At 40.9% G+C, this 21,996-nt stretch overlaps 1 protein-coding gene across 4 annotated transcripts in view; it reads right to left on the bottom strand.

Moving 5' to 3' along the window:
• TENT4B (terminal nucleotidyltransferase 4B) overlaps nucleotides 1-21,996 on the bottom strand; it is a 78,859-nt gene that overhangs the window by 22,084 nt on the left and 34,779 nt on the right. The window lies entirely within an intron of this gene.

Genomic DNA, 21,996 nt, shown 5'->3' on the forward strand with positions numbered 1-21,996 from the left:
TGGCAGGGAGACAAGATGGATACAGGCAGAGAAGTCCATAAATCACTGCAACTGCAGAAGGGCTGGGTGAAGGCCTGGGGATGGTGCAGGAAAGGAACGGGCTCCACAAGCACTGCGCACACACATACACATACACATACACACACAATGGCTGTGCTCGCAAAACTCATCCGGCAGTGGAAAGAAGGGAGGGAGGATGCTTGCAAGGGCTGAAGCCTGAGAGGCTGGGGAATCAATGAACAAGATGAAAGGAAAAACCCACCAGGCTGGCTACTGAGTTGAGCGTGGTCGATTATTACCGGAGGACAGAAGGAACCTGGAGGTAGCAGGTGCAGCTGTGAGGAGCTACCTTTGGGAGGGCAAATGAGGGGGAAATGGATGGAAATCTGCTAAACTTGCACTGAATGCTGGCAACCCGGGGGGCCGGCTGCAGGCAGCTGTGGGTGGCCATGTGAGGGTGGCTCTGACAGGGTGTCCTCGGACAACGGTGGTGGAGCAGGAGGCCAGGAGAAGAGCATAATCAATCAGCCCTGGCTGCCAAGTGCCTGGAAGCCAGAGGGGCGCACTGGGTGGGCGGCCGAGGGGCACGCAGGGTGGCCTCGCAGGAACATGGTCCTGAGGGACCCTGGCTTAGAGCAGCTACAGTAATGGCAGGAAGCGGGAAGCACCAGGAAATGAAAAATGATTTTGAGGAAGGAAAAAAAAAAAAAAGCCTAATTCCCAACCCCCACTTGGCTGTAACATTTAAAATGTGGCCAAGTACACAATCAACAGTCTCTGCCTCTTCTAATGTTTTATTTTTAGACTAAGTAAAAAAACTTGAGTTCTAGACTCAGGTTCTGCCTGAGGGCATCTGTGTTCCTTCAGAAAGTGACTGGTGCTTTAGAGCCTCAGTGTCCTTAAGCACAAACTAGGGGCTGCCAACCAGGATCCTTTTCAGGCCCTTAGTGTCAAACCCTGAGCCATTTGGTAAGGAATGATTTGTAGCAATGTTCAGCTGGTATACCACATAATACTGCAAAAAAAAAAAAAAAAAAAACAAAAAAAAAACAAAAAAAAAAACCCTGGGATTTTAAAACCCCAGAGAGTTCTGCACATGAATCCAGACACTCTCAGTGGGGGCAAGTCTTCCTGGGTATACCTCTGGGTACATAGGATCACCACTTTCTGAGTTTTCTTTGTCTTAAAGTTTCCCAGGGTTTTTTCCTAAGGGCATCCCCCAACTACTCCTTCAGCTTCTTGAAGACAACAAGTAAAATGATTAGTATAGGAAGTTCATAGCTTGTGCTGCTCTTTCAGAAGGATGAGGTCCACAAATAAAAAGGAAAACAGATTTCTTCTTATCTAACAGGATCATTTGCTATGAATGCTCAAAGTGTATTTGTGGTCCGAAAGCACTGGGGAATTACTTCCATTTTAACCAATGGGGAAAACCCGTAATCATGACTATCTATTCCACAAAGGCCCATTTACACTGTTTCTAATTCAAATACAGGCAAAATAATATTTAGCCCAACTTCCAGTTAATCATAAAATCACAAGAAACTGAGTTAGAATTTATTTCCTAAACATTATTGAGTGCCTATGTTCAATGCACTAGAAGGAAAGTAGGTTAGTCAAACGTGATCCCTGCCCTGGGTAATTTCCATCTAATGAAAAGAAATACTCATTTAAAATAGTTGAGTCATGAAAAAAAAATAGCTTAGTCATGGGTGACATATAAGTTCCACACTGTTCCACCACAGGCAGGCCAGAAGGAGAGCTTTCCAATGATCATAGCTACAGGGATTAGAATGGGCTGCCTTAGAGTGTAGTGAGGTCCCTATCATGACAAGTGTAAAGAAAGAAAATAAATGACCATGAGGCAAAGACCTAATAAGACCTTTCTCTTTTTTTAAAGATTTGAGGGGTCCCTGGGTGGTTCAGTCAGTTAAGTGTCCAACTCTTGATTTCACCTCAGATCATGATGTCAGGGGTCGAGCTTCATGGGTTCAGCACTCTCCCTCTGCTCCTCACCATCTGTATTCTCTCTCTCTCTTTAAAAAAGAGACACTCAGTGGTTGAGCATCTGTCTTTGGCTCAGGTCATGATCCTAGGGTCCCAGGATTGAGTCCCACATTGGGCTCCTTCCAAGGAGCCGGCTTCTCCTTCTGCCTGTGCCTCTGCCTCTCTCTGTCTCTCTCTCACAAATAAAATCTTAAAAATAAATAAAGGTTTTATTTAGAAGTAATCTCTACACCCAACATGGGGCTCAAACCTAAAACCCCAAGATCAGAGTTGTATTCTTCACCAACAGAGCCAGCCAGGTACATGGATGACACTTCTGAACTTGGTTAAAAAAAAAAAAAAAAAAAAAAAGGAAAAGATTCTAAAATTCCATTTATCACTAGGATTCTAGGTTTCTTCTTTTTCTTAAAAAAAAAAATTATTTATTCATCAAAGACAGAGAGAGGCAGAGACACAGGCAATGGGAGAAGCAGGCTCCCTATGAGGAGCCCAATGCGGAACTCGATCCCAGGACCCTGGGATCATGACCTGAGCTGAAGGCAGACACTCAGCCACTGAGCCATCCAGGTGCCCCAGAATCTAGGTTTCTAATTAGCAGCACATTAAGTCAGATAAGCTTTTAAAATAAGACCACCTTACACATTAATACTCTATGGAACCATCTCCCTATGTAGGAAAAACTGGTTCCAGAGGTTATCCTAATTCTTTTGCTGATTTGCATGTGTGATAGTGGAAGAGGGGAAGAGGAGCAGGGGAGGAGGGCTACTGGAAGCTAAAACATACCTGAACAGAAAGAACCCAACAATTTATCTCACATCGGTCAGGGCCATCTCCTTCCCCCATGGGTGAACATAAATATCACCACCACTCTCGCCTATATACATGCAAAATATATCAAGAATTGAGTGAGAAATCTTCGTACATTGAGGGAAAGAACTTCCAGTATAGATTTTTAAATAATCTTGAGGTAGCTCTCTCTCCGTGCACTGTGTAATTTTACTGGCACGGTGCCATGTATATCTAGGTGCTTAAAGGATCCCCAAGGAACAGGCTTTTGGAGTGCCCACTATACGCCTGGCATACTTTATTAGGTCAGCATGATGACCTATAAAGCTTGGAGACTAGAGAAATTTTGTAAGCTTGCTTTCACAAATTAATGTAACTTATACCCCTGAAATCCTCTAACTACACAGGGAAAATTTCAGTTTCTCCTAACATCTAGATCAAAACTCATTATGATTAATTAGTAAATAGGGCTGAATGTCTCCTACTCAGGCTTACAGATTCTCATTTGAATTTGAAAACATAACTCTTGATCAAAACTCAAGTGTGTACCAAAACACAGTGCCTTATCTTAGGGCATCAGTGTTTTTCTTTCCTTTTTTTTTTTTTTTTTTTTTTTTAAGATTTTATTTGGGCAGCCCCGGTGGCGCAGCAGTTTAGCTGGGGTGTGATCCTGGAGACCCAGGATCGAGTCCCATGTTGGGCCCCCTGCATGGAGCCTGCTTCTCTCTCTGTCTGGGTCTCTGCCTCTCTTTTTCTGTGTCTCTATGAATAAATAAAATCGTAAAAATTTTAAAAAATAAATATTTTATTTATTCATGAGAGACACAGAGAGAGAGAGGCAGAGACCCAGGCAGAGGGAAAAGCAGGCCCGATGTGGGACTCGATCTGGGGTCTCCAGGATCATGCCCTGAGCCCAATTGCCGAGCCACCCAGGCGTCCCAGTGTTTTTCTTTTTAAAAGAAAAAGTGAGCAAGAAAGCACATCACTCTCTGTTTATAAAGGAAAAGTATATAAAAGCAATATGATAAAATAAGTGCCACTGTGTAACTGGAAAGTATGCCCCCCCAAAAGAATGCAAATCAGAATTAATCTGCTGGGATAAAATATACATTAACCTCAAAATTAACGATACTACAACAATTAAATGTGACAAGGAAGAGATATAAACAAAAGCTTCTGCATTTTAAAAAGTATAATGCACAGATCATTCAAATCAAATCAGAGAAGTGAAAAAAATAACTTTTGGTCTGAGATAAGCTCTACCAGTGAAGTGCGCTAGCCTTTCAAAATTATACAAATTTCATAATGCTCATCATAAGGGGGGAAAGAATGTAAAGAAATGGCCCCAGAAGGCTCAACTTCTCTGGCTATATAAGAAGGAAAAACTTGGGATGCCTGGGTAGCTCAGCGGTTAAGCATCTGCCTTCAGCTCAGGGCGTGATCCCGGGTCTGGGGATGGAGTCTCTCATCAGGCTCCCTGCAGGAAGCCCACTTCTCCCTCTGCCTTATGTCTCTGCCCCTCTCTATGTATCTCTCATGAATAAATAAAATCTTTTTTTTAAAAAAGGAAAAACGTGTTTCCCAACTTTTCAGCTGGGCTGCCCAGGGGGTAGCTATGAGGAACTAAAGAGGTGGGCATCCTTAAAGCCACAGGCAGCCTCCCTGATGCCTCCCACGTCAAGGCAGACAGGTAAGCCCCTGCTGGCCTCACTGAGGTTCACCCAGCATCTGTTCTGAGGCTAACACCCTCTTCTTCCTCAGGGACATCTGCCAGGCCTGCAAATTGTCTGGGTCACCTCTATGCCAAGGTCAAGCTTTCTGGTTTTCATAACTGAAGTCCTCACTGCCAGTGACTTCAGACTCACATGAAGGCACCTACAATGTTCTATTCGATGACTGTCCAAAACAAGATATTTCCTCACAAAAATGTTAAGATTAATAATAACCAATTTTGACAAAGATATATGGAAAAGGCATTTGCATGCTATGTGTGAAAGTATAATTACTACAACCTCTCTGATGGTGGTTGTCTGAATAAATAATAAACATCTGTATGAATAATTTTTAAAATTCTCTTTTCCTTAAAGATTTTATTTAGAGAGAGAGCTAGAACAAGTGAGTGCACATGCAAGCAGGAAGAGGGGCAGAGGGAAGAGGAGAGAGAGAATCCCAAGCAGAATCTGCACTGAGCATGGAGCCCAATGCAGGGCTTGATCTTGCGACACAACAAAAGCCAAAACCAAAAGTGGGACACTGAACTGACTGAACCACCAGGAACTCTTTAAATTCCCCTTCTTTCATTAAAATCAGGATCTTAAAGAGACACCTGCACTCCCATGTTCCCTGCATTATTCACAATAGCCAAGATATGGAAACAACCCAAATATCCACCAACAGATGAATGGATAAAGAAAATGTGGTATATGTGATATGACATTATTCAGCCTTAAAAAGGAAATCTCTGAAATTTGCAATATAGTTGAACCTGGAGGGCACTGTGCTAAATGAAATAAACCAGTCCAAGACACTATCTAAAACAGTCAAACTCATAGAAGGAAAGAGTAGGATGGTGGTTGCCAGGGGCTGGGGCTGGGGTGCTGGGGAGATATTCTATGGGTATAAAGTTTCAGTAAAGTAAGATGAATAAGCTCTAGAGATCTGCTGTACAACACAGCACCTATAGGCAACAACACTATGTTTATTCACTTAAAAATGTCTTAAGAGGGTCGGTTTTATGTTTTATTCTTACCACAAAAAGGGGGAGATAGACACATGGAAACTTTTGGAGGTGTGGGATATGTCTATTACCTTTTTTTTCCCCTAAAGATTTTATTTATTTATTTATTTGAGAAAGAGAGAGAGAGAGCACAAGTGGAGGAGAGGGGCAGAGGCAGAAGCAGACTTCCCAACTAAGCAGGGAACCTTATGCGGGGCTCAATCCCAGGACCCCAGGATCATGACCTGAGCCAAGGTAGACACTTAAGCAATTGAACCACCCAGGCAGGAGCCCCCATCTATTACCTTGATTGTGGTGATGGTTTCAAGGGTGTATACATATATCCAAGCTCATCAGGCTGAATATTTGCATTAACTATGTACAGTGTTTTGTATACTAATTATTCTTCAATAAAACTGTTTTTTTAAAAAGTCCCTTTCTTGTCATCCTTCAAAAGTATTGAGGGAACAAAGATATTCACCACAGGATTATCTGGAATACTAAAAATTAAGAAACAGCCTCAATGTCCATCAATGGAATCCAATGAAATAATCACAGCGGCACTGACCTTCCCTTAAATTATAGCCAATAACCCATTAAAAAGAAGGAAGCAGAGCTATATGAGCTGATGAGAAAGATCTAAGATTTGTTCAGTTTAAAAGAAAAAACACAATGTATTTAACAACATCCATTTCAGGTGCATTAAAAAGACACAACACACACATACACACACACACACAGAGTTTCTATTTTCTGGAAGGAGAACTTAACAGTGATTACCTTCAGGACAGGAAACGACAGGAGAGTTAGGGAGACCAACACTTTATTTTACATCATGCTGTGCTAGTATAGAATTCTTTTAAAACCATCAGCGTGTATTTGTTTGTTCACTTTTTTTCTTTGTTCGCTTTTCTAAAGAGGTTATTATCTATTTAAAGAAATTACAGGCCATTTGTCATTTTCTTTATATTTTTCCACATAAAAGTGTGTTTGTGTATTTCTCCCAACCCTCAGAACAGGGTCTATGTACCATACTGTTTACAGTGATTAAATGTAGTGAGTGAATTGGGGGTGGGTGGGGACTGAATTTTTAAAACTGTGTATATTTAGGGGTGCTGGAGTAGCACAGTTGGCTAAACTTCCAACTCTTGGTTTTGGCTTAGGTCGTGATCTCAGGGTCATGAGATTAAGCCCTGTGTCATGCTCCATGCTCAGGAGTCTGCTTGAGATTCTCTCTCCTCTCATTTCGCCTCTCCACCCCCACCCTCTTGTTCTCTCTCTAAAATAAATAAATCTTTAAAAAAAAATGTATGTATTTATTCATTCTACCTTTTAAAAATGCATGCATGTCAGGGCTGCCTGGGTGGCACAGTCGGTTGAGCATCTGACTTGATTGTGGTTCAAGTCATGATCTCAGGGTTATAAGATCAAGACTCATGTCAAGCTCTGCACTCAGCATGAGGTCGGCCTGAGAGTCTCTCTCCCTCTGCCCCTCTCACTTGTGGCCTCTCTCTCAAATAAATCTTTTTTAAAAATGCATACAGGGGTGCGTGGGTGGCTTAGTCGGTTAAGCATCTGCCTTCAGCTCAGGTCATAATCCCAGGGTCCTGGGATCGAGCCCCATATGAGGCTCCCTGCTCAGCGGGGAGCCTGCTTCTCCCTGTCCCTCTGCTGTTCCCCCTGCTTGTCCTTGAGCGCTCTGTCAAATAAAGAAAATCTTTTTTAAAAATGCATACATGTTAATCACCATAGTTAACCATTTTTTTAAAAGTAAGCTCTATGCCCAATGTGGGACTTGAACTCACACCCTTGAGATCATGCTCTACTGTGAGCCAGCCAGGTAGTCCACCTTTGTATATTTTTATAACAAGATCTTTATAACAACAATGAATACTCTCTGAAGAAAACTAACATTTAAAGAAGAAAAAGACTCAAGCACCTAGCCTCACAGACTGAAAAGTTACATAGTTGGCCCCTGGAGAACCCGAGCAACTATAAAAGGAACTCAGGGTCAGCCTGTGAAGAGCACGGACCCCTCAGGACATAGAGGGACTCCAAGCCCACACTCACAGCAACAGACACACGACACAACATTTGGAAAGTTCCTGCGTGCCTGACACGCTATATGTACTGAGTTTCTGTTGGTGTCTGACTCACCCTTTCCAGAGATTCATGGACTTGGACACATATGTACATGCAAGACAAATTTCTGGAAGCATATATAAAAACTGCTGGCAACAATTTCCTCTGGGGAGTAGGACTGAGGTCTGAGGTGCTGGGATTTCTACCCTTCTGTACTGTTTGATTTTTTTCTCAAATGCACGTATACACCAAGAGAAGTGAGTAACAACAAGCCCTGGGGCCGCCCTGGTGCAGTCTATACAACATCTTCAGGAGGCTCTACAATTCAATTTTTACAAAGAAATTCATGCACACATAAACACACACACCCGTGCTCTTGTATGTTCAGCTGCCAACTAGACACCTCTACCTAGATGTTACCTCAAAATCAATAAATCCGAACTAAATTTCTTATCTTTCTCCAAAACCTATTCCTTCTTCTGTTTCCTCCCTGAATTACTGTTTCCCCAAATGGTAATTTTAGTCTCCCTTGGTTCAGCCTCCTTACTCATCCTCAGGAGCTAACAGATCTCCATATTGTGTCCCTCCTACAAACGAAAATAAAAAACAAAAAACTGCCAAATCAGACCATGTCCTGCCTGAGAGCTCCAGTCTTTCATCCTTCTCTCCTCTCTCTCAGTATGACACTGCAGTGGCCTCCAGACTGGCCTGCCTGGCCCTGGCTTCTCCCTTTTCTAGGTCATCTTTCACCTCCTCAACCAACATGTGTCACTTGCAAACTCCTTATCAGGGCACTCCCTACCTTTAGGCTCTTCACCCCAGGATAGCCACCAGACCTGTGCCAGCACTGCCAGGCCTTCTCAAGAACCCAGGTCCCGCAAGGGCAGGCCTGTGCCTTGAATACCTTCTCTCTCAGCCTTTGGGGTCTCAAATATTACCTCCTCAATAAACTTTGCAGATGCAGAACTCCTTTAGACCCTCTTCGGTGCTCCTGAACCACTCTGGTCCAAGTCCTGCCTCCCGCGCCTAGTGGTCAATCCCAGAGCCATTTCCCACCTACAGGCCTCCCCACTCAGACTTGGTTCTCTCAGGTTCAGCTGTGTGCCCAGATCAAGCATGCAGCCCAGAAGCGCTTCTTCAGGAAGAGACCCTCAGATCACAGGTGTCCATCTAGCCACACCCATATCTACAGGGGACGCCTGGGTGGCTCAGTGTTTAAGCATCTGCCTTAGACTCCGGGCATGATTCCGGGGTCCTGAGATCTAGTCCCACATCGGGCTTCCTACATGGAGCCTGCTTCTCCCTCTGCCTATGTCTCTGCCTCTCTCTCTGTCTCTCATGAATAGATAAATAAAATCTTTTTTTTTAAAAAAGAAAACAACAAAAGGGAGATTACATCTTTAAAATGAGCTCAGTACCAGGATACAAGGAAATGGACACTCACACATTGTGGGTAAACGTGTCAGGACCAGAAAGGAGGGCAATTTGGCCCAAGAGCTAGAGCTGCCCATCAGAGTTAAAGATGGCTCTTCCACTTCTTATTTTCTAGCCTAAGAAAATAAGACTGCATGTGTATAGAGATATGGCTGTTAAGAAAATATCCACAGTTAGCATGTAATTTTTTTTAAGATTTTATTTATTCATAGAGACAGAGACAGAGAGAGAGAGAGAGAGAGGCAGAGACACAGGCAGAGGGAGAAGCAGGCACCACACAGAGAGCCTGACGTGGGACTCGATCCTGGGTCTCCAGGATCACGCCCTGGGCTGCAGGCGGCGCTAAACCGCTGCGCCACCGGGGCTGCCCAGCATGTAATTTTTTTAAAGATTTTATTTATTTGAAAGAGAGAGAGCACAAGCAGTGAGCAGAGGGAGAGGGAGAAGCAGATTCAATGATGAGCAGGGAGCCTGATGCAGGACTCAATCCCAGGACCCGGGGATCATGATCTGAGCCGAAGATGGACACTTTAACTGAGCCATCTAGGTGCCCAGCATGTAATTTTTTAAAAAGCCAAGATTTAGAAATATTTCAAAAATAGAATGCCTTATTATCTTTATATTTAAAGGTCTGTACCATGTGTATAATTTTCTATAGTACTGATAAAGATACAGTAAGCTCATTTGAAAAAAAGCCATGCCTAACTGAATTAGGAAGATCACTAGTATCAAAGCTAAAGGAGAAAGCTTCCTACTTTTCTTCAATGTACAGACAAGAAACATACACCCCAAATAATTCTAACTGTAACCTAAGATTTAAAAGTAAAGAGAAAATATGGATGATGACATAAAAATTAAAAGGAAAAACAGACTACAACCTTACTTCTGCAAATTCTGTAAGCATTTAAAACTGTTATTCATAGTTAAGGAATGTTTTGTTTGCTATGCCAACCCTTCCTTGGTTAGGACACAAGAGTACAAGTGCAGAGAGTAGATCCTGTCTCTGGGTCCTAGATTATAAAGTCTTCATTTTCTTCTTTTCTGAGGTGCTAATACTCGCTTTCCTAGAAATGAGAACATTCCTTTTCAAAGCCATCGTCTGTTGCTCTCAGTTTCTGGACCACTGCCTTATTATTAAGCCAGTGTTTCAGAAGGATAACTTTTTCATTTTATTTCCTCTCTGTCCCTTTGCCCTTTACTGCTCTGAAGAGAGATAATGCAAACCATCTGACTTCTTTCCCCAAGACTCTTACTTTTGACACCCAACCCAGACACTACTTTCAAGCAATTATAAGGTAAAGCAGAAGAAAGAAAAGAGGAAAGAAACTGCTTTATCTAATTCTAGTCATTAATTCTTTTCCCTTCAGGTAAAAATTCTGAACTCCTTTGTGACTCTGAGTACATCTAAGAAAATCTGGATAACCCCAGGAAGCTCAAAGAACAGTTGACAGCATTCCCCAACTGAGATCAAATATCTTGAAATAAAGGCTTAGTTATTAAGTTTACTCCCCAAAGGGGAGGTCCTCAAATATTTGCTGAGTGGAAAACACAAATAAATGAGGCTGAATCTTTCCTTATCAACAAGGTCCAAATGCCAATAAAAAAAGTTCACTCTAAAGTTTGTTATAGGGATCCCTGGGTGGCGCAGCGGTTTGGCACCTGCCTTTGGCCCAGAGCGCGATCCTGGAGACCCGGGATTGAATCCCACATCGGGCTCCCGGTGCATGGAGCCTGCTTCTCCCTCTGTCTGTGTCTCTGCCTCTCCCTCTCTCTCCTCTGTGTGTGTGTGTGTGTGTGACTATCATAAATAAACAAAAATTAAAAAAAAAATAAAGTTTGTTATATTCTTAAATAGGACAACAAAATGGGGATGTGTTTAATCTATATAACTCTACTACCAAAATCTTATTTTTTATTTATTCGTTTACATATTTATCTTTGGTGGAGGGGCTGTTAAGACCAAACACTGCTCTATATAAATACACAAGCATTTGGAATGTCCTCTTTCCCTGTGTTGAGGTTCTGGTAAAAGAGGCACAGAACCAACACAGGGATACCAAGGACCACTACTCACGAAAATCCAGACATCCAAAACATAGTAGAAGTGACTATTTGCTTAACAAATAATTTATACTAAATAGGGTAAACTCTCAATGTGTATTTAAAATACTTTATAACTACTGATAATGATTACCTTGGATAACGAAAGGGAACGAGCCTAACTTGGAGAGAGAGAGGCTTTTGTAACCTACTGCTTTTTCCCTGGGCCATTGAGATCTTTCAGATAAGTGCTGGTATTGTTTACAGAACTTTTTAAAAAAGATTTTATTTATTTGAAAGAGATAGAGATAGAGAGAGACAGAGAGAAAATGAATGCAGAGGAAGGGGCAGAAGAAGAGGGAGAAGCAGACTCCCCACTGAGCAGAGAGCCTGACGTGGGGCTCGATCCCAGGAACCTGGGATCATGACCTGAGCCGGAGGCAGCAGGCAGTCGCTTGACAGAATGAGTCACCCAGGCACCTGTTTACAGAATTTTTAAAGCTGAAGTGAAAGAATGGAAAACAGATTCACAAAAAATTTTACACATTCACAAAATACATAGTTCGTGTACCTAGGATGACTTTATGAGGTCCTATATTCTTTCAGAATGAACATCATAAACTCTGAAAGAAATATGGAAATTTACAGCTGTTTGGAAAAGTGCATGGGGGGGGGGGTGGGGAACTCTGTAAAAATCACCCATAGCTCCACCTCCTCTAACAGCAGGAAGCACAGCCAGGGGTGCATATGTGCCAGACACACACACTGTCCAACACCTGCTGCCAACTGCTTTCTTCAACATAGTATTTTAGAGTCAGTGGACAAACACAGTGGCTATATACTGGTCATCTGATACCATAAAAATGAATTTTCAATGATTACATATTATTCCAGCATATGAATATACCATAATTTATTCTACCAATCCTTTATTGTTGGGCATTCAGGTTGCTTCCCATTTTTCAGTACTATAATTAACATGACAACGCTATCTTTGCTCATAAGTCTGTAATCAACTATAATTTTTCTCTTAGAATAAATTCTTATTAGTGGAATCCTTTAGTGAAAAGTTATGAACAGTTAATACTTCTGAAAATAAATTCCCAAAATGGTCTCCACCAGAATGGATGCTGACATGGCCTCCCACAGGAATGTATGAAGATCCTTCCCCAACCTCCACACCAATGAGAGGCATTTTTTTATTCTTTCCATTCTTTTGTTCCTGATATGGTTAGAAATTTTCTCCATGTTTACTGGACATTTGTAAGTCTTTCTTTTTCAACTCATTTCAATAAGCTATTTGATGGAATATATAATATAAATATGTATTTTATACACACACACACACACACACACACACGTATGAAATACAGTATAAAGAGCATGAGCTGGAATCAATGCTCTGCATCACCACCACTTACTTACTGGATATACCTGACTGGGTGCTTTATCTCTCCAGGCCCATTTCCCACCTGGGCAATGAGGATCATAGTACTTATCCTGGAGGGTTTCTGGACGGATTAAATGAGAGTATGGGAGGGATTTAGCAGGGTTTACTGCTTACTTAGCACACAGTAAACCCTCAATACATATCATCTATCGTTAATTATTATGAGCAAATATTTACTGAATACTACAAAGTGTGAGGCACTAAGCTAGGCCCTAAGACACCACACTGAACAGGGCAGACATGGTCCCTGTCATCAGAAAGCTGATGACCTACTCGGAATTAATCTCTCTCTCTCTCTCTCTCTTTTTTTCAGTATTTATTCTTATTTCTTGTGTTTATTTTCTTCCTGGTTCATTAGCATTCTTTCTATATTATGGCTATTAACCTTTTGCCATAGACAGTAAATATACTTTCCTGTTAGTTTTTCCATTTTGTGAAGTTGTTTCGATGTGCATAGATTCTTTCTGTATTTAGATGGACTTATATTTAGGAATCATTGCCTAAAAGGAACAGACAGCTAAGGTAAAAGAATGTAACTCTAACAAGACAGAGCAACTCAACATGCAGCTTCGCTGCTGGGATGCATAAGGGAGCAGCAGAGGAGGCAGTACCTGATAGCCCCAGACCCCATCTAAATAAGTGGCTGCCCCTTAACACCAGCTAGTTGCTGCCATGTAGGAATCCAAGTCCAATGTTGCCAACATTTCCCATTTTTGCAAGATAAATAAAAAACCTAGACTTATAGGTAAACTTTCTATTTTAAAATTCTAGCACAATTTTCAAAAGATAAATTAAACAAGACAAAACCGTGTAGGTGAAATAGAGCGCTTGTGCAGGTCTGCTCCAGCCAATAGGCCATCTGCCTGCAGTCTTTGCTTTTAAGTCCTCCCTTTTCATAGGTCCCAAAAGACTTTTTTACCTTGAGGTTAGAAAAACAGCTGTCAGGAGAATGAGAGGACAAGCTACAGACTGGGAGAAAATATTTGCAAAACATACAATGTGATAAAGGTAAGGTATCTAAAATACACAATACAAAACTCTTAAAACTCAAGTATAAGAAAACAAACAATCCAATAAAAACAAAAAACGATACCAGATGCCAAAGGAGCATATGAAAAGATACTCGAAGTACATCATCAGGGAAATGCAAATTCAAACAAGATACCACTAGACACCCAACAGAATGGCCAAAATCCAGAACTCTGATACCACCAAATGCTGGTGGGCATGTGGAGCAACAGGAACTCTCGTTCACTGCTGGTGGAATGCAAAATGGTGTGGCTACTCTGGAAAGCAGTTCGGCAGTTTCTTACAAAACTAAACACTCTAACCGTTAAGATCCAGCAACCATGCTCCTTGGTATTTACCCAAAGGAGCTGAAAACTTCCATTCACACAAAAACCTACACACAGATGCTTACAGAAGCTTTATTTGACAATATGACAACTGTCAAAACTTAGAAGCAACCAAGATGTCTTTCAGTTAGATAACCAGATAAACAAATGGTGCTATATCCCGTTAATATTAATCCAGTGCAAAAAAGAAATGAGCTATCAAAGCTGTGTAAAGACCTTCAGTGCATATTACTACATGAAAAAAGACATTCTGAAAAGGCTACCTGCTGTATGATTCCAACTTCATGACATTTTGGAAAAGGCAAAACTATGGAGACAGTAAAAGGATTAGTGGTTGCCGAAGGCTGGGGATGAGGAAGGGATGAAGAGGCAGAGCAAAAGATTTTTAGGGCAGTGAAACTATTCCATATGGTATTAAAATGGTGGATACATATCATTCTACATTTATCCAACCCAGAAGATGTACAATACCAACAGTGAATGCTAATGTAAACCATGCACTTTGGGTGGGTGATAATGATGTACCAGATTCACTGATTTTAACAAATGTACTACATGCTGGGGGGATATGGGAAGAAATTGCTGTACTTCCTGCTCCATTTTGCTGTAAACCTAAAACTGCTCAAAATATAAAGTCTATAAAAAAATCTGTTGATATTTCTTCTAGTTAATTTCTTTTTCTATTTATCAAGCATTTATTCATTTGGAATTTAACTGAATATGGTAAAAGTCAGGGATGTAACTTTTTTTTCAAATAGTTAACCAAGTGTCCAGTACCCTTTATTGAATACCCTAGTAATTCTATCACTTCCCTGCATCCTCCCACCCCTCATTCTTGGGAACAACTCCTCTCGGACTATTCCATGTGATTCCAGTGAGGCTGCATAGCACAGCCAGCTGGAGTCCTGGACAGGAGCAGCCATGGGGGGACCCTGTTAGCGCAGCATCTTATGGTCATGGCCGAGGGATGGACACATGACCCCAGCACCCCGCATGGTGTCCTTCCTTAAGACTTTACATACTAACACACCAGGGAAGGGCATTTTCTTCTTTGACCCTAAGCTATAAAACTAGAAGGCTGGAAGTATCAACAACCACACCTCCTTTTCCTCTAGCTACGGAAAGGAAGCCCATGAGCAATAGGAGAGACAAGAGCCAATCTTGAGAAAGAAGCAAAGTCAGGAGAGATGGGGCATTTGAGCTTCCCCTAGAGTCATTGAAGCAAATATCACCAAGGGTACTATTCCAGGTACTTGACAAAATAACTGCCTTTGTTTTCTGCTTGAACCAAGATGATTGTGGTTTTTTTTTTTTTCTTTTTCTTTTTTCTTTCTTTTTTTTTTTTTTTAAGATGAAACACAGAGAGAGAGACAGAGACAGAGACACAGGTAGAGGGAGAAGCAGGCTCCATGCAGGGATGAGGGACTCAATCCTGGAGCTCCCAGGATCACATCCTGAGATGAAGGTGGCACTAAACCACTGAGCCACCGGGGCTGCCCTGATTTCCTTTTACTTGCACTTGAAGAAATCCTGATTTATATACAACACCTTTGCCTATATATTTAACTCTTATGCACAGCTGAGTCAGGTGTTCGGCTTTCTTTTCAGATCTACTGCTATTTCTATCTATTCTAGGACTCAGATTACTCTTTAAAACTCTTGTATAAATCTATAAATAGTAGATAGTACAAAACCAAACTCCCCCAAACTCATCTTTAGTTTTCAAAATGTTCTTGGCCATTTATTCTGCCTGTTTATTCTTCTAGATGCTCTTTAAAATCACTGTAACAAGACACTTACCCTCTCTGAAAAAATTCACTGGAATTTTTATTTGAACCGCATTAATTAAAAATTTAATGGGTTGATTTAACCTCTTCAAGTCTTTTATGCCACACACTATAACATATTTTGTTTTCTTCACATTTCTGGCTTTGTTTTCAATTATTTTGGGAGTTTTGATGTGTTAGTAAAATCTTTTTTTTTTTAAGATTTATTTATTTATTTATTTATTTATTTATTTATTTATTTATTTATTTATTCATGATAGACATAGAGAGAGAGAGAGAGAGAGAGAGAGGGGCAGAGACACAGGAGGAAGGAGAAGCAGGCTCCATGCTGGGAGTCTGACGTGGGACTCCATCCCGGGACTCCAGGATCGCGCCCTGGGCCAAAGGCACTAAACCACTGAGCCACCCAGGGATCCCCTCTCCTTTTTTTTTTTTTTTTTTTTTTAAAGATTTATTTATTTATTCAGAGAGAGAGAGAGAGAGAGAAGAGAGAGGCAGAGACACAGGCAGAGGGAGAAGCAGGCTCCATGCAGGAAGCCTGATGCGGGACTTGATCCCGGGTCCCCAGGATCACACCCCGGGCTGCAGGCGGCAGCGCTAAACTGCTGCAGCCCCACCGGGGCTGCCCTCTTTCTCCTTTTTTAAATTGTATTTTGTTACACAGAAAAGCTATTGACTTTTGTATGTTTATTTCATAGCCAATCAGATAATTTTCTAGCCCTACTTCATTGTCTAGAAGTACCAAGGTAAGGCCAAATAATACAAATCACTAACAGATTTCATTTTAAGGCTTCTCTCGATAAAGTTATTTTCAACGACCATGTGTTATACATTTTGCCAGAATAAAGCAACACAATAGCTTCTTTTTTTCATGATGATAAAGATGATGACTAAAGTAAAAACCACAACTCTAAGTATGTGGCCTCCCTCTAAACAAATTTCGTGAACAAGCCAGTAAAATATAGTAACAAACAAAAATATTTAAAATCAAATTGACACCCACAAATCTAATTTTAAAAAAATAAAAATAAATAAAAAGTTGGTTTACCACCATTCCCCCCCTTTCCCAACTAGGTATTCTTAACAGAATAGCAAACAAAACAAAATAGAAACAATACATCTGATACTTTCATTGAGTAGCCAATTAGCATATCACAGGAAGATAGATTTTTCTGGATGTGCACAAAATTTAAAACACTGATTATGGGCAGCCTGGGTGGCTCAGCGGTTTAGCGCCGCCTTCTGCCCAGGGTGTGATCCTGGAGACCTGGGATCGAGTCCCATGTCAGGCTCCCTGCATAGAGCCTGCTTCTCCCTCTGCCTGTGTCTGTGCCTCTCTCTCTCTTTGTATCTCTCATGAATAAATAAATAAAATCTTTAAAAAAAAAATAAAAATAAACAAAAAATAAAACATTGATTATAAAAATGATCTGGACCGTATACTGTTTCATGATGTTAAATCTCTCAGACCAAATTGATTTTAAATACATGAGTCTCATTTACCACCTAACTTCTTAAAAACCTGCATAAGTCATTAGCAGTCACATCTCTCTGCAATGTACTGTGAAATTCTTCCACACTACTTCTCCACTCCAAAGTGAGGCCTGAGACGATTACTATTTTAGGAGTATTTCTAATATGTCTATACTGGGCCACACAGACTTTATAATAATAATGCTTACTCACCAACCTTCTAAAGACTCTCACTAAATTTATCTCTAATCCCTGAAAAATAGTTTAGCATTTTTAAGACCTACAGACCAAATAAGCAATCTATTAGCCTATGAAACTAGAATATCTATATTACATACACTTTTCACATATACACATATTTTGAAAGACACTGTGAGCACTTTGATCATTTTGAAGAGGGCCTGAGTATAATAATAAAATAATGCTTTATTTAGTTGTCACTAATAGAAGATGAAATATGTAAGTATTAGCAGACTCTCCTCTCTACATGTTAAAAGTTTAATAATGATAAAAATATGCTATGGTACCGTACCAGACATAAATTAGAGCTTTCTTTTTTAAAAGAAAAGCTCTGGGCCATCACATGCACACCCATAGCTGTCCAGCAACCTCTGGAGCTGCATGGAGTCTGAACGTGGGCTCTGCTGCTCTGCTATCAGCCCATTCTTATCTTCTCTTTTAGCTCCTATTCCACTTACTACGGGCATGAAAAAAAAAAAAGTGAACTCACCAAGAGCTTAAGGGCTTCTCCAAAGAATCAAGTTCCCAGGTCTGAGAGCTACACTGTCAGGACAAGAGGGCCATCTGGAGGGGGCTGGCCTCAAAAAAGCATCTTACTTCTGTATGGTACTTCATATTTTTCAAAGATCTCTTATCTATTCCCTAATTCAATCATCTACAATAATTCTGTGAGACAGGCTTGGTAGAAGTTACTCTCGAACTACAAGAAATTTTTTTTTTCTTAATGGAGAATAATTTCCCTAAGCTCACACAGAAAGTCAACAGTAGAACCATATCTGAAAAACAGATCTCCTCACTGGACCATGCCAACCATTGGGATCACAGAGGTAAAATTACTTTCAAATACCAGCTATGAGTTTTCCAGCTGAGTGACCTTTCAAGAGTTACCAACTTCCCCCAGCCTTAGTGCCTATATCTGTAAAACACGGACAGTAATGCCCACCTGGCAGCTCTGTGAGGCCCCCAGCCTGCTCCCCAGCATCTGGTACACTTTAGGATTCTACTGACCCCAGATTCGAGCTGCCTCGGGCCTTTTTTTTTTTTTTTTTTTAAGATTTTATTTGTTTATTCATAGAGACACAGAGAGAGAGAGAGGCAGAGACACAGGCAGAGGGAGAAGCAGGCTCCATGCAGAGAGCCATGATCGATTCAGGGTCTCCAGGATCACGCCCCGGGCTGCGGACGGCGCTAAACCACTGAGCCACCCGTTTTTTTTTGTTTTGTTTTGTTTTTAAGATTTTTATCTATTTATTCATGAGACAGAGAGAGAGGCAGACAAACAGGCAGAGGGAGAAGCAGGCTCTCCGAGGGGAACCCAGTGTGGGACTCGATCGACCTGAGCCAAAGGCAGATGCTCAACCACTGAGCCACCCAGGCGTCCCACACCTCAGGTCTTCATGAACACACACACACACACACACAAAGGTGATGAGAGGATGTGACTAGTCACTTCCCTGAGACAGATCTACCCAAACACCATAGCCACTTGATATGGCAGCCACCAGCCACCCTACCCCCATCTTCAGATCTCCCTTCACCCTCCTCAGCTTCCATTCCCACAGACGCTTATGGAAGGTGATGATGTGCCAAGAACTGTGCCAGAAGTTAGTCAAACCACTTAATCTTTGTTACATAAGACACATATCCCATCTGGAATTCCAGGATCTGCTACTCTGAGCTTACTACTCCTCTTTTCCAGAAGCCTGACTCCCTCAGCCCTTGGCCCTTTGCCTGGACCAAGAGCTGACTCCAAAGTATTTCACAACAAACAACCCAAGTATCACACAGGTTCCACACCACCGCTATTATCCACTAACTCCTCCATACCACAGATCCACAAACCATACAAACAGGCCAAACACAGCCTACTCACTTCCTACCTTTGTACAGCCCACAAGGTAAGAATATTTTTATATTCTTTAAATGGTTTCAAGTCAAAAGATGAACAACATTTTGGAACAGCTTTAAGTTACATGTAATTCAAATTACAATATACATACACAAAATTTTATTAGAACTAGCCATGGTCATTCATTTACATATTGCAATGGCTGCCTTCAGTCATTACAACAGCAGAGCTCTGTGGTTGAGACAAAGACCTAAGAACCAACAAAGCTTAAAATAGTTACTCTCTTTACAGGAAAACTTTGCTGACCCCTGCTCTATATGTAAGCTCCATATAATCTCCAAGAGTAACTTGATCAAGTCTACCAACTAATATAATGTGTGTTGCTGTGCATTACCTTGTCCATGACTTGGGGGTAAATAAATCTGTACAGTTAGACCTATAATTTTTAGAAGTACTATAGTAACAACTGTCTCCTCAACATCTTCCATGCTCCCATCCCAATTCATATCAAAGGGTCAATTAAGGTCGTACTTGTTACAACACAAAAAAGACTTAATGATAACTATGTGCCTATGTGTACACTGAAATTTAGACATAATTTAAAATACATTTTTTAAGTTGTCATTAGGATGGCACTTATCCAAAAAAAAAAAAAAAAAAAAACCCAGAAAATAAGTGTTGGCAAGGATGTGGAAAAACTAGAACTCATATTGCTTGGGTATTGCTGGTGGGAATGTAAAATGGTGCAGCTGCTATAGAAAACAGAATGGCGGGTAGCCCGGGTAGCCCAGGTGGCTCAGCGGTTTAGTGCCTGCCTTCAGCCGGGGCATGATCCTGGAGACCCAGGATCAAGTCCCACATCAGGCTCCCTGCATGGAGTCTGCTTCTCCCTCTGCCTGTGTCTCTGCCTGCCTTTCTCTGTGTGTGTCTTTTGTGAATAAATAAATAAAATCTTAAAAAAAAAAAAAACAGTATGGCAGTTTCTCAAAAAGTTAGATATAGATGGGGCACCTGGTAGCTCAGTGGTTGAGTGTCTGCCTTCAGTTCAGGTCATGATACCAGGGGTCCTGGGATCAAGTCCCACAGTGGGCTCCCCATAGGGAGCCTGCTTCTCCCTCTGCCTATTTCTCTGCCCCTCTCTCTGTATCTCTCATGACTAAATAAATAAAATCTTTTTTTTAAAAAGAAGGTAGATATAGATTTACCATATGGCCAGCAATTTCACCTCTGGGTATACAGACAAAAGAACTGGAAGCAGGGACTCAAACAGATACCTGTACATTCATGTCCCTAACAGCGTTATTAGCCATATTCCAAAAGGTAGAAGCAACCCAAGTGTCCATTAATGGATGAATGGAAAAACAACACATAGTGTATACATGCGATGGAATATTCCTCAACAGCTAAAAAGGAAGAAAAATCTAACACATGCTGTAACATGGATGATCCTTGAGGACTTAATGCTAAGTGAAATAAGACAGGCACAAAAGGGCAAATACTATAGGATTCTACTTTTCTTAAGGATCTAGAGTAGCCTCTATCATAGAGACAGTAAAATGGTGCTTACCAGGGACTGGGGGCAGGGAGAACAGAATAGGAAGTTAGTATTTAATAGGTACAAAGTTTCAGTTAGAAAAGATGATAAAATTCTAGAGACAGACAGTAGTGGTGAAGACTGCACAACAGTGAGTACACTGAATGCCACCTGAACTATACATGCTTAAAAATGGTTAAAATGGTAAATTTAATGATGTGTATTTTAACATAATTTTTAAAAATTTAGCTAACTGGGGGCTCCTGAGTAGCTCAGTGGTTAAGCATATGCCTTTGGCTCAGATCATGATCTGAGGGTTCTGGGATCAAGTCCTGCATCAGACTCCCTGCTCAGCAGGGAGCCTGTGTCTTCCTCTCCCTCTGCCTGCCACTCTTCCTGCTTGTATTCTCTCTCTCAAATAAATACATAAAATCTTTATATATATAATTTACCTAACTGAAAGCTTGTCATTAGTAAGATATATTCAATACAACAGATATAAAAAGTAATGAAGTACTGATTTATGTTACAACATGGATGAACTCTGAAAACACTGTGCTCAGTGAAAGAAGCTAGTCACAAAAGACCACGTGTTGTATGATTCCATTTATATGAAATGTCCAGAACAGGTAAACTCATAGAGACAGAAATCAGGTTATTGGTTGCCAGAGGCTGGGGGCGAGGAGGGCAAAGGGAGTGACGACTTCATGAGTATGGGGTTTGTTTGGGGGATAAAATGTTCTGACATAAATAAATAAATAAATAAATAAATGTATGTATGTTCTGACATCTGGCAATCATTGAACATTGTGAATTATATACCACTGAACTATACCCTTAAAAAGGTTAATGATAGTGAATTTTATTTTTGTGTATTTTACCACTATTTTTTAAAAAAAACATTAAAAACTGCACTGTTCAGAAAAAAAAAAATAGTCAACAGCTCACCTAGACATCATGTAGTTAATCAGCAGAGACATGTCACTGAGAACTAGGCCTTACCCTACTACCAAGCACAGCAATGTTATTTCACATAAATGCTATTAATCTGGCCAAAAAAAAAAAAAAAAAAAAAGACAAAACCAAAAAAAAAGGGGGGGGGCTTTTCCCCAATAAATATAATTCCCTGGTTATTTCTTGACATGAATTTAGAAAACGATTACATTTTTAATAGAAATATTTCATCATGTCTTGGAATAGATCAAGGTACTACTTCATGTCATGCATAGAAGAGAACAGTTTG

This window comes from Canis aureus, chromosome 5 (assembly GCF_053574225.1).
Source record: "Canis aureus isolate CA01 chromosome 5, VMU_Caureus_v.1.0, whole genome shotgun sequence".
Lineage (NCBI taxonomy): Eukaryota > Metazoa > Chordata > Mammalia > Carnivora > Canidae > Canis > Canis aureus.